This window comes from Pinus tabuliformis, chromosome 5_1, assembly GCF_031772625.1.
Source record: "Pinus tabuliformis cultivar Carrire ecotype Pingquan chromosome 5_1, CPIR1, whole genome shotgun sequence".
NCBI classification, from domain to species: domain Eukaryota; kingdom Viridiplantae; phylum Streptophyta; class Pinopsida; order Pinales; family Pinaceae; genus Pinus; species Pinus tabuliformis.
In genome coordinates, this window is record NC_142305.1 from 131532131 (window position 1) to 131542965 (window position 10835).

Genomic DNA, 10835 nt, shown 5'->3' on the forward strand with positions numbered 1-10835 from the left:
TTATTTTTCTATTTAGTGTAGGAATTTACAGGGTAAGTTCCTTAGACAGAACACCAAAGGACACCACTCACAAATTGATCAGAAATCAATACACCAGTATTCTTGACGTGGTCAAAACTCTCAAAGAGGGAAACAATCCACGGCCTGAGCCAACACAACCACTTCAAGCAATTTATTAATAAAAGAATGAAAATTTACATAAGCTTCTTTCATGAACAGTTACCCTACAAATGACCCTCCATGCTCTTTAAATAGAGATCATGGACCAATTAGGTGTTAAGCCACAGATCAAGTGTAGGTAGTACCGAGGAGAGAATGAACCATCGGATCACTACATATCGTGACCGTCAGATTGTAAGTTACAGAAGTACATAGTAAAGAAACACACTTTACCTAACTCTACACTAGACCAAGTTATACTTAACTATTTCCTATGTGTCGGAATATCCTAACATCCCCCCTTAAGAACAACTTGGGATAGGATTGAAGGATGTAAAAATATGACACAATAAGAGAAGGAAGGAGGCATTATAGCCTATCCCCCCCTTAGTGACAACTTCTTGAACTCCAACCATAAATCGAATTTTGGTAAACCTCGCCTCTGTGAGAGCCTTTGTAAAGATGTCTGCAACTTGATCATCGGTTGAACAATATTGCACTTCAAGAACATGGCCATGAATGAGCTTTCTGATGAAGTGCATGTGCAGTTCAATGTGTTTGTTGCGCTGATGTTGGACTGGATCTTTGCAAATTTGAATGGAACTTTGATTATCACACCAAAGTGTAGTTAGATGTTAGTGCTAAAAGCTAAACTCTAACAGGATCTGATGAAGCCACATGGCTTCCTTACTAGCTTCTACGACACCATGATACTCTGCTTCTGCCGAAGAAAGAGAAATGGCACTTTGTTTCTTGCAAGCCCATGTAATAGGTCTTGAACCAAGAGTGAACACATAACCTGCAGTAAACTTCCGATCATCAGGGTCACCAACCCAATCTGAATCAGTGAAACCAACCAATAGAGGAGATGCTTCTGCACTATAATGAATCCAAAACTGAACTGTACCTCGAACATAACGAAGTATTCTTCTAGTTACTTTCTAATGACTTTCATGTGGGTTTTACATAAATCGAGCAATAAGGCCAACAACAAAGGAAAGGTCAGGATGAGTATGGGTTAGATACAAAAGTTTTCCTACAAGTTGACGGTATAAGGTAGCATCAACTTCAGGGGAAGTACAAGTGACTGAAAGTTTGGCTCTATACTGAAAGGGAGAAGGGGATGGTTTACAGTCTTCCATTTGAAAATGGCATAGAAGATCACAAGCATACTTGGATTGGGAAAGGGAAATACCTTCCTTGGATTGCAAGACTTGAAGACTAAGAAAATAATGCAAGTGTCATAAATCTGTCATTTCAAACTTCTTTTTAAGGCTAGACTTCACATGGTTTATAAGGTTGGGATCACTACCAGTAAGGATAAGATCATCAACATAAAGAACAAGAATGATAAGAGACTTACCCACTTTCTTGGTGTAGACAGTATTGTGAGAATGACACCTAGAAAAGCTAGTATCTAAAAGAAAGCTATCCATTTTGGCATACCAAGCCTGAGGGGCTTGCTTGAGACCATAAAGGGATTTCTTAAGTCAACATACAAGGCTGGAGTCTGTTTGTATAAAGCCAGTGGGTTGTTCCATATAGATTTCTTCATGCAAGTCCCCATGCAAGAAGGTAGATTTAACATCCATCTGATGGACTTCCCATTTGAAAGAGGCAACAAGGGAAAGAACAAGGCAGATAGAGTTCATTTTGGCAACAGGGGAGAAGGTTTCAGTATAGTCAATGACTTCAACCTGCGAGAAACCATTAGCAACAAGACGAGCTTTATGTTTATCAGCTTTTCCATCTGGTCCAAACTTGGTTATGTAAACCCATTTGCATACAACAAGTTTTCGTCCCTTTGGAAGAGGAACAAGATCCCATGTATCATTTGCTAATAATGAACGATATTCTTCATTCATAGCCGCGTCCCAATATGGATGGCCTGAATCTTCTGCAAATGTGTCAAGTTCGCAATTCGCTGAAGCTTGAGCCAATAAAGAAGAGGCTTTATCGAACTGAGAACGTGTACGTCATTGATTTGTAGGGTCACCTGCAAGAGCACCTGTTGCATCCCGAGTAGCACAAACCCATTTTGGAAGCTGAGGAGTTGAAGGAGGATCCTGAGAAGGTGGGGGAGGATTGTAATCCTCGCTATCATCATCTAAGAAGAAATATTTTCAGAAGTAGAAGGGATAGAGAGAGGTGGCACATCCGCCGAACTAGGCTTGTAGGCCGATATATTTTCAGCAAACTTTACATCTCTTCTAATGATAACATTTCTGGACTTAAGTGGAATAAGTCTATATCCTTTGACATCTTCAAAATATCCAACAAAAATACATCTTGAATCACTCTTAGGTTCTAAAGCTTTATGTTTCTCATTTGGAATATGGTCCCATGCATGACTTCCAAAAACACGAAAGTGACTTACATTTGGTTTAATTGAGCTCCATGCTTCTTCTAGAGTGATATTCTTTAAAACATTAGTAGGAGTGCGATTTACTATGTAATTTGCACAGTTAATTGCTTCTGCCCAAAAATTAAGACTAATTCCTTTAGATTGAAGTATACAATTAGCCATTTCCTTTAAGGTGCGATTCTTCCTTTCAGTTACACCATTTTGTTGTGAAGTATATGGAACAATATGTTGCATTTGAATTCCATTATCAGTGCAAAAGTTGATGAATTTGTTGTTAACATATTTTCTGCCATTATCATATCTTAGCTTAAGAATTTGATGTCCAGATTATTTTTCAACAGAGGCCTTAAAGGCCAAGAACATGTTAAAAACTTCACTCTTGAGTTTTAAGAAGTATACCCAAGTGCGTCTGGAGAAATCATCAATGAAAGTTAAGAAATACTTGTAGCAAGAGAATGAAACAACTGGAAGTGGACCACATAAATCACTATGCACAAGCTGTAAAGGGCTGAGGCGTGCCAAGAGGCATGTCTTTCAAAACTATCCCGATTATGTTTTCCAATTACACATCCGGAACAAACACCATATCTGGAAGATACCATTGGAAGACCTGTTACCATATTTTCTTTACATAGATTTTGAAGGGAGCAATAGTTTAAGTGACCAAATCGCTCATGCCAAAGTTTGCTCACTTCATCATTATGAGCAACAAATACTGAGGGAAGATGTGATGACCCAAATTTGTTAAACTTATACAACCTTGTAGAATCATCAACAATGACAGTAGCTAAAATCTGTCTAGGATCTCTTAGGTCCTTAATTACAACATTGTGAGGTGAAAATTCAACGATTTTACCTTCACCTGAATGAGTTATCTAATATACAGATAGAAGGTTGCAGGATAAGGTTGGAACACATAATACATCATTAAATTGACCATTGTCTACATGAGCAGCTCCAGTCCCTACAACACTATGAGATCTATTATCACCAACATATATATTTTTGGCGTTACAATCATTTAAAGAAGAAAACATGGCTTTGTTTTTGGCCATGTGATAAGAAGCTCCATAATCAATGAGCCACTCATGAGAATGAGAAGAAGAAGATACATTTAGTGCATAACTAGACCGAGATGCTTGACAACCACATGCAGAAAGTGTTATTCTTGAATATGAAGTTGAAGTTGAAGAGTATTCCAAATGGATGTTATGCTTCTTCATTGCTGCTTCCAAGGCTTCCATCTTCTTAAAGCATTTGGATTCTAAGTGGCCATCTCGATTACAAAAGTGGCAATGTCTATCAGTCTTCTTCCCTTCGTTTTTATTTGCCTTATCATTTTGAGACTGAAATTTCTTAGGACCCTTGTTGGTTTAGGACCATTCTTTTTAGGATACTGCTTCTTAGGATTCTTTGAATTTGGTTGCTATTGGGTGGCTAAGGCTTTTTTAGAAAAGTTTCCAAGATTAAGAAGACTAAGATATAAGAGATTTTATTGTTCTCTTATTAAAGAATCATAGAAGGCATCAAAAGAGGGGGACTTTTAGTCTTGTCCTTGAGAAATAAAGGCTTCTCTAGTAGAATGGAAGGTCGAAACAAACACAGAGTAGACTGGTACCAACTTAGTAAGAATGGAATAGATAAGGCTACCATCTTATTTCTTAACCTTAACACCTTCCAAGAGAAGTCTAAGGGTCTTAAACTTGGACAAAAAATCTTCAATGGAAGAAAAATTATTGGGGTCCAATGTAAGCAACTCATTTTTGAGTTGATGGGCTCTAATTTCATTTTTAATTCCAAAAACTTTAGTGAGCCATTTCATTGCTTCATTAGGAGTATCAAGTTCTACGATATGAAATCTAAGGTCTGGAGAAATAGACAACCCTATCAACCCACATGTTTGATATTTCCTATTTTCCCATTTGGCTGCCTTATCTTCATCTTGAGGTTTGGTTTCTTGGCTTGAGGTTATTCTGTAAATACCTTTACTTCTAAGCAAATCCACAATGTAGGACCACCATTGGAAGTAGTTGGTGTTGTCAAGGATAACTTGGCATGGACTTTTCATTTTAATAGAAATTGAAGTTGTAGATGCTGAAACTAAGTGTTCCAATGGAAAGATCTCGAAAAATTAGGTTGATTAAAAAAACGGCTCTAAAAACGACTTCCGAATGAAGAAGTTATGGCTTTTTGAAGAAAAGTTGTTGAAGATGTCGACGAAGTGCGTGAATGTGCGGAAATGAATGATAATGTTATATTTTTAAAAAAATCCCCCCATTTTCCAAACTTAATCTAATTAGTTCACTTAAAAAAAAAAAATATGTGACTCACTTTTATAAATAAGTGAAAGTCACTTTTACAATGGTACTTTATGAGCTACCCACTAAATTATAACTTAAATAAAAGATAAAGAGACTTTAGAATTATAAGTGACTCACTTTTTATAATGGGTGACAACACTTTTACATAAAGTAACTTTAAAACATAAGTTACATGTGCTTTTTGAAAAAGTAACTCAACAAAAAGAAAGACTTGAACTCAAGACCTCTATTCTCATAAAGTAACTTTGGACCAAGTGAGTTAGTTTAAAAGGTTAGTAATTTTTGAAAAAGAGGAAGGGGTTGTTTTTTTAGTCACTGAAGCTTTGGGGTGCTTGCTTACTTGAAAAAGCTCTTTTTTGCCTACAAAACAAAAACCATGAAACCCAACATGGACATACAAAAAAAACAAACCTTACAGCTTGAAATTAGCTTTAGCTAGAAACTATATATTTTCCTCAATGTTTCTGATTTTCCTAGATCACACTAAGGCGCGGTGGAAAAGAGCGTATGCATGAGAAAAATCCTTCCTTTCTGTTTCTGATTTTCCCATATCGCACAGAGTCGTAGGGCATACATAGAAATGAAAGGTATAGACCCGGTAATAAAAAATGTAGAGCGAAATAAACCGAAATAAACAGAGAGATGAATAGCTAGAACTGCAAATAAACATTGTATACCTCCAGATCTTAAAAATGACGTAGCTAGGGCTACTGAAAACCTTTTCGCATGAAACGAAAGGGGTTCCTCACTGGAACACATGCTCCTAACACAATAGAGCAATCCTCTCGACCCGAAAGCAGTTAGAAATGTAGATCTAGGAAACGACAGTCAGATGCAGTTGTATCGGCTTAAGATTTGGATCACCAATGCATGCGGCCCTCAAATAGCTCTGATACCATGTAGGAATTTACAGGGTAAGTTCCTTAGACAGAACACCAAAGGACACCGCTCACAAACAGATCACAGATCAATACACCAGTATTCTTGACGTGGTTAAAACCCTCAGCGAGGGAAACAGTGCATGGCCTGAGCCAACGCAGCCACTTCAGGAAATTTATTAATAAAAGACTGAAAATTTAGATAAGCTTCTCTCATGAACGGTTACCCTACAAATGACTCTCCATGCTCTTTAAATAGAGATCATGGACTTATCGGGTATTAAGCCATGGATCAAGTGTCAGTATTATCGAGGAGAGAATGAACTGTCGGATCACTACATATCGTGACCTTCAGATTGTAAGTTACAAAAGTACATAGTAAAGAAACACACTTTACCTAACTCTACACTAGACCAAGTTATACTTAACTATTTCCTATGTGTCAGAATATCCTAACATTTAGAACATAAAATTTATTTTTTTATTTTCATTTTAAAGGAGGACTGATGGAGGGACAAGCTTACACATTATCCTCATACTGGACTGTACAATGAAACTCTAAGCTCAAAATTTTGTAAGTTAGGATTCTACTTAAAAATATTACACTATTAATAATATAATAATAATCATAATATCTTAGAGTTACGGTTTAAAAATTTGAAGTATTTATTATATTTCAAGGCATTACAAAAAGGTTTGAAATTATTTTCAATGAAAATTAAAATTAAAATAAAAAATTATTTCTCAAATTTGAAATAAAAATTATTTTAGATTTTTATAAGTGAAAGGTGATTTTTTTTATAATAAGTTATATTTGTAGTTATTGTTATAATTTTTTATTAATATTTTTCTTTATATTATGAAAATTAAAAAAATAATGTCAACACATTTTTCCCATATTGTTATAGTTCAAAAAAAGAAATGTGAACATATTTATAGAATAGAATCCTTTTACCGTAGAGCTGACATATGTATGTATCATTTATTTATTAAAATTACATTGATGGGCATTCAACATCAAACACATTGGTTGTGGTGAATCTCTTGCGGCTCTCAGAGAAATCATTTCAATTCAAATCATCTCCCTATCCTCTTGCTACTTAGATTTACATTCTTCCTCTTGTTATTGATATTCTTTCTACCTATTTTGCGTGCTTGTATTTCTTAGATGATACAAATGAAAATACCTCCTTTGTATATATATGATTCTAAGGGGTCACAATATAATCATAGCCTACTATTGATGGTGTTGGACCCGCCAACATTCAGGGGATCTCTCTTGAATGAAGTTCCAACTAGATCTCAGACTGTTTGGTGTGAGAGTCCCATCCAGTATGATGGCCCGATTTCCACTGTCTTAAAGATTTCCCTTAGCTCTTGCTTGTCACCGCATGAGAGTGGTTTGCTTTGTCTTCGAACAACGAGGTTCGCGTGCTTGGTGAGTGCTTAGTGTTACTTGTGTCAAGGTTCCTTTCACCGCAGAGGGAGAGGGTGCAGGTAAGCCTCAAGTCGAAAGGGAATAGTCTAAACTATGTTAGAGACACACAACAGAACAGGACAAGAGCAGATTCCAGCGGAGTAGTCCACATGGATGCGGTAATCACAAACACACAATGAACGGATAACACGTGAAACACCTAGTGGAATAGTCCACACGAGTGTGATGGTCATTATAACAAGTTTATGAGAATGGTTATGTCGACTGTCTAGCGGAATAGTCCACATGAGTGTGACGGTCGTTATAACAAGTTTATGAGAATGGTTATGTCGAGTGTCCAACAGAATAGTCCACATGGGAAAGACAACGTTAACAACTTATACAACACATTTTTGAAAGCATAAGTATTAGAACAACCAAAATAGTTCAACTGCCTTAATACAAGTTAAAGCAACATGCATTACAAGCATCCAAAGAATAGTCTTACAAACGAATACAATACATGTGTGAAAACATGATGGCCTATTATTAGGCTTCTGAATTAAGTGAAAGTTCCAAGACACATCAGTACACCATACATCACTAACCCCGATAGTGGGGCGTTGGAGCCACTGCTCGCTCCTCAAAGAAAAGGCTACAGACTCTCAAGGCTATGTGGGAGGAGCCAAGGTGAAAAGCCCTTTCCATGTACAAATGAGGGGTATATATAGCCAAGGGTGAAACTGACCCTTGTGATTGTTCGACTTCCCTCATGACTGTTTGACTTACATCACTCTTCAACTTTACATGTGGGTCTCTTGGACTTCCAAGTTACATTACATTGACTACAACAGTATGGCCCACAGTAGTGATGTGACCGAGATGACTCATGACATGACTTGGCACGATAGTGATGGTATGTTCTTGTTGTTAGTGGGGTCCATGTCAAGTTGCAATGCTGCTGAGTGATGAATGTGATCTTGGTGTATCATAGATTCACCTCTGCATGGAAATGTGTGTGGAGTCTTGGATGGTCTTCGTGTTTGCTTGATGTTGCACGTGCATGTCTCTCTTTCACTTGGACTTGGAATGCCCCATGTGTTCATCCGTTTGCGAACAAGTCTCCTAGCATGCACTCCTTGTTCATCGCGTTCGTCGTCGCGCCATGTCTCATGCATGTACATGTATCTGCAATCACTCATGACGAGATGACATTAAACCCAAAAATATCCTAGTCTACCATGATGCATTATCTTTTGCTTTCGAGTGCAGGTGACTGGTAGAGGAGACAAGGCTCTGAAACTACGCAGAGCACATTTCAGGCCGGGATGCGGGCTCCGGGAATTGTCAAGGAAAATTGTGCAAAGGTCACTGGGAGGCTGAGATGGGTAGATCGGATCACCAGTGAGTGTCTGCGGGATATGGCTCGGCTAGGGGGCATATTTGCGTAATTTTTCAAGGGAGACAGTGCAGGCAACAAGGAGGACACTAGAAGTGAAAACTGCACAGATTCTCAGGGGAGGCTAGAAGCAGGATGCAAGAGCTTGCTGGTCAAAACTACGCAGAGATGGGAGGCTAGCCTACAAGACGTCCTTGCACAGTTTCTAGGCTGAGCGGGATGCCGGGTAGCTTGGAGATAGACCATTAAAACTATGCAGTTTTCAGGAGGAGGAGCAGGATGGCTGACAGAACTGCAAAAATTTTGAGGACAGTACAGTGACAGACAACGAGTGCCTATTCTTTATGTCTGCACAATTTCTTCAGTCAGTGGAAGCAGACATGATTGGAAGATTCTATGCAATTCTTAGAGGAGTGAATCCCAAGGTCACTGCTTGGTCAAACTCTCCGGTTGACCAGCTGGAGGCTTGATAGAGTTGCTTGTGGGCAGCGCAGATGGAGATGACTTGTTGAAAAAAAATTGTGATGTTCTGGGTGGCAGTGAGTCGGGCCGATTCCAAAATTGTGTAGTGCAAACTGCTTGGTGGGCAGCCTCAAGCTCTATGCAATTTTGGGGAGCAGTACATGACCACTGAGGGTTGAGACTACACAGTGTAGCTTAATGAAGGTCCAACCATTGGAGTGTAGCCCGGTAGATAGAGTTTCAGTAAAATGACTAAGTTTGTGAATGAGTGGACTTGTGCATACATGACCTTGCGAACACACGCTCAACATGACTCAATGACAAGACACCTCAAACAATCAAGGCAACATACACTTAGTGTGACTGACCAACGGGTGTGGGTGACAAGCGCAAAACTTGTGATAGATTGTTGAACGACTGCGACGAAACTTGCAATACATTACATACAACTTCGTGTGTGAGTGCGACAGATGCTTACATAGCGAATACAACTTGTACACATGAAGACGTACTTTGTGCATATCCAGAACATGGGTGCAAGCATGACATTGTGACCAACATCCTAAAAGATGTTTGGTAAATAGTCAAGCGAGTAGGGTGCAAAGAATTAACACGAGCTCATGGGATGAGACTGAGCACTTGCAAATATCAAGGAAAAACCAAAGGAAGGATATGAAATTGGGTGTTGGCCAAAATTTTGGAGGGTGTTGCAGTCGCTACAATACTTTGCGACACACTCGTTGAATACCAACTTCTCTGTTTTTGTCCATTGACAGCACAAGGCCTTCGCCTTTCAGGGAGTATTGAATCGTTGTGCGGGTTACCTTGGCTTCCCCACTTACCCTATGGACATACATGGTTCACCTTTCACCAACTCATTCAAACACAACAAAAAGTTTCATCTTAATCACAATGTTTCAAAATCTGGAAGGGTAGTTTGGCTCGCGAGTCAAAAAATTTCAGAGTATAAGTTGTCATCTCTGGTGTTGCTTCGCTGCCAGTAGGCCTGGACATTACCCTGATGGAGTCACGTAGGAATGCATGCATTGATCTACTACCAGCGAGCCTGGTCAGTACCCTAGTGGAGTTGCATGCTTCACCTCTCTATGCAGGAAGCCTTTCTCTTCTTTCGCCTTTGTATTTTTTAAGAGGACTATGCATAGGAACTTATTCATTTTTGGGGCAAAAGAGGGATCCCGACTTATCGAGAGTAGAAGATGTTGTTCCTTCAGAGAAGCATGTAAGACCTCTGACATAGGTTTTCTCATTTCGATTTTTCCCTTCTCCATTTCTACTAGTTGGATGAGCTTGAACACACAGAGAAAAAGGTTGAGTACATGCATGGGCTTTCCCAGTGTGGGCACATGTTCACGGTTGGACCCAAGCTTCCCTTGCACACAACTCGTATTTTTTGTCAAGAATTCATCGGCCAAACGAGCATAGAGAAGACAAACATAGGATTGGCCAAGTGTTGCAGTCTCATAAGACTCTTTGGATCTCAGCCACACTCATTCAAAAGCCAGAACTCAGTCGAGGGAAACACTTATTTAGAAAACCAAAAATAGCATGATACTAAACAAACAAAACAAAACAAAACAAAAATAGTTAGCAAAGTGAAAAGATAATAAGAAGTAAAAAAACTATGTACATTGCATGAGGTGCGGCCCCAACCTACTGAAAATAGTGTTTGAGATCTTGGTCATTGACAGGAAGGTTGTCAATCCTCTTGTCAAGTGATTGCAGAGGGTACTTGTGTGGGAAAATCTTATCATGGACAATGTATGGAACAATCCACAGGGACTAGAACTTCATTTGTTTTCCTTTGTCTTCATGG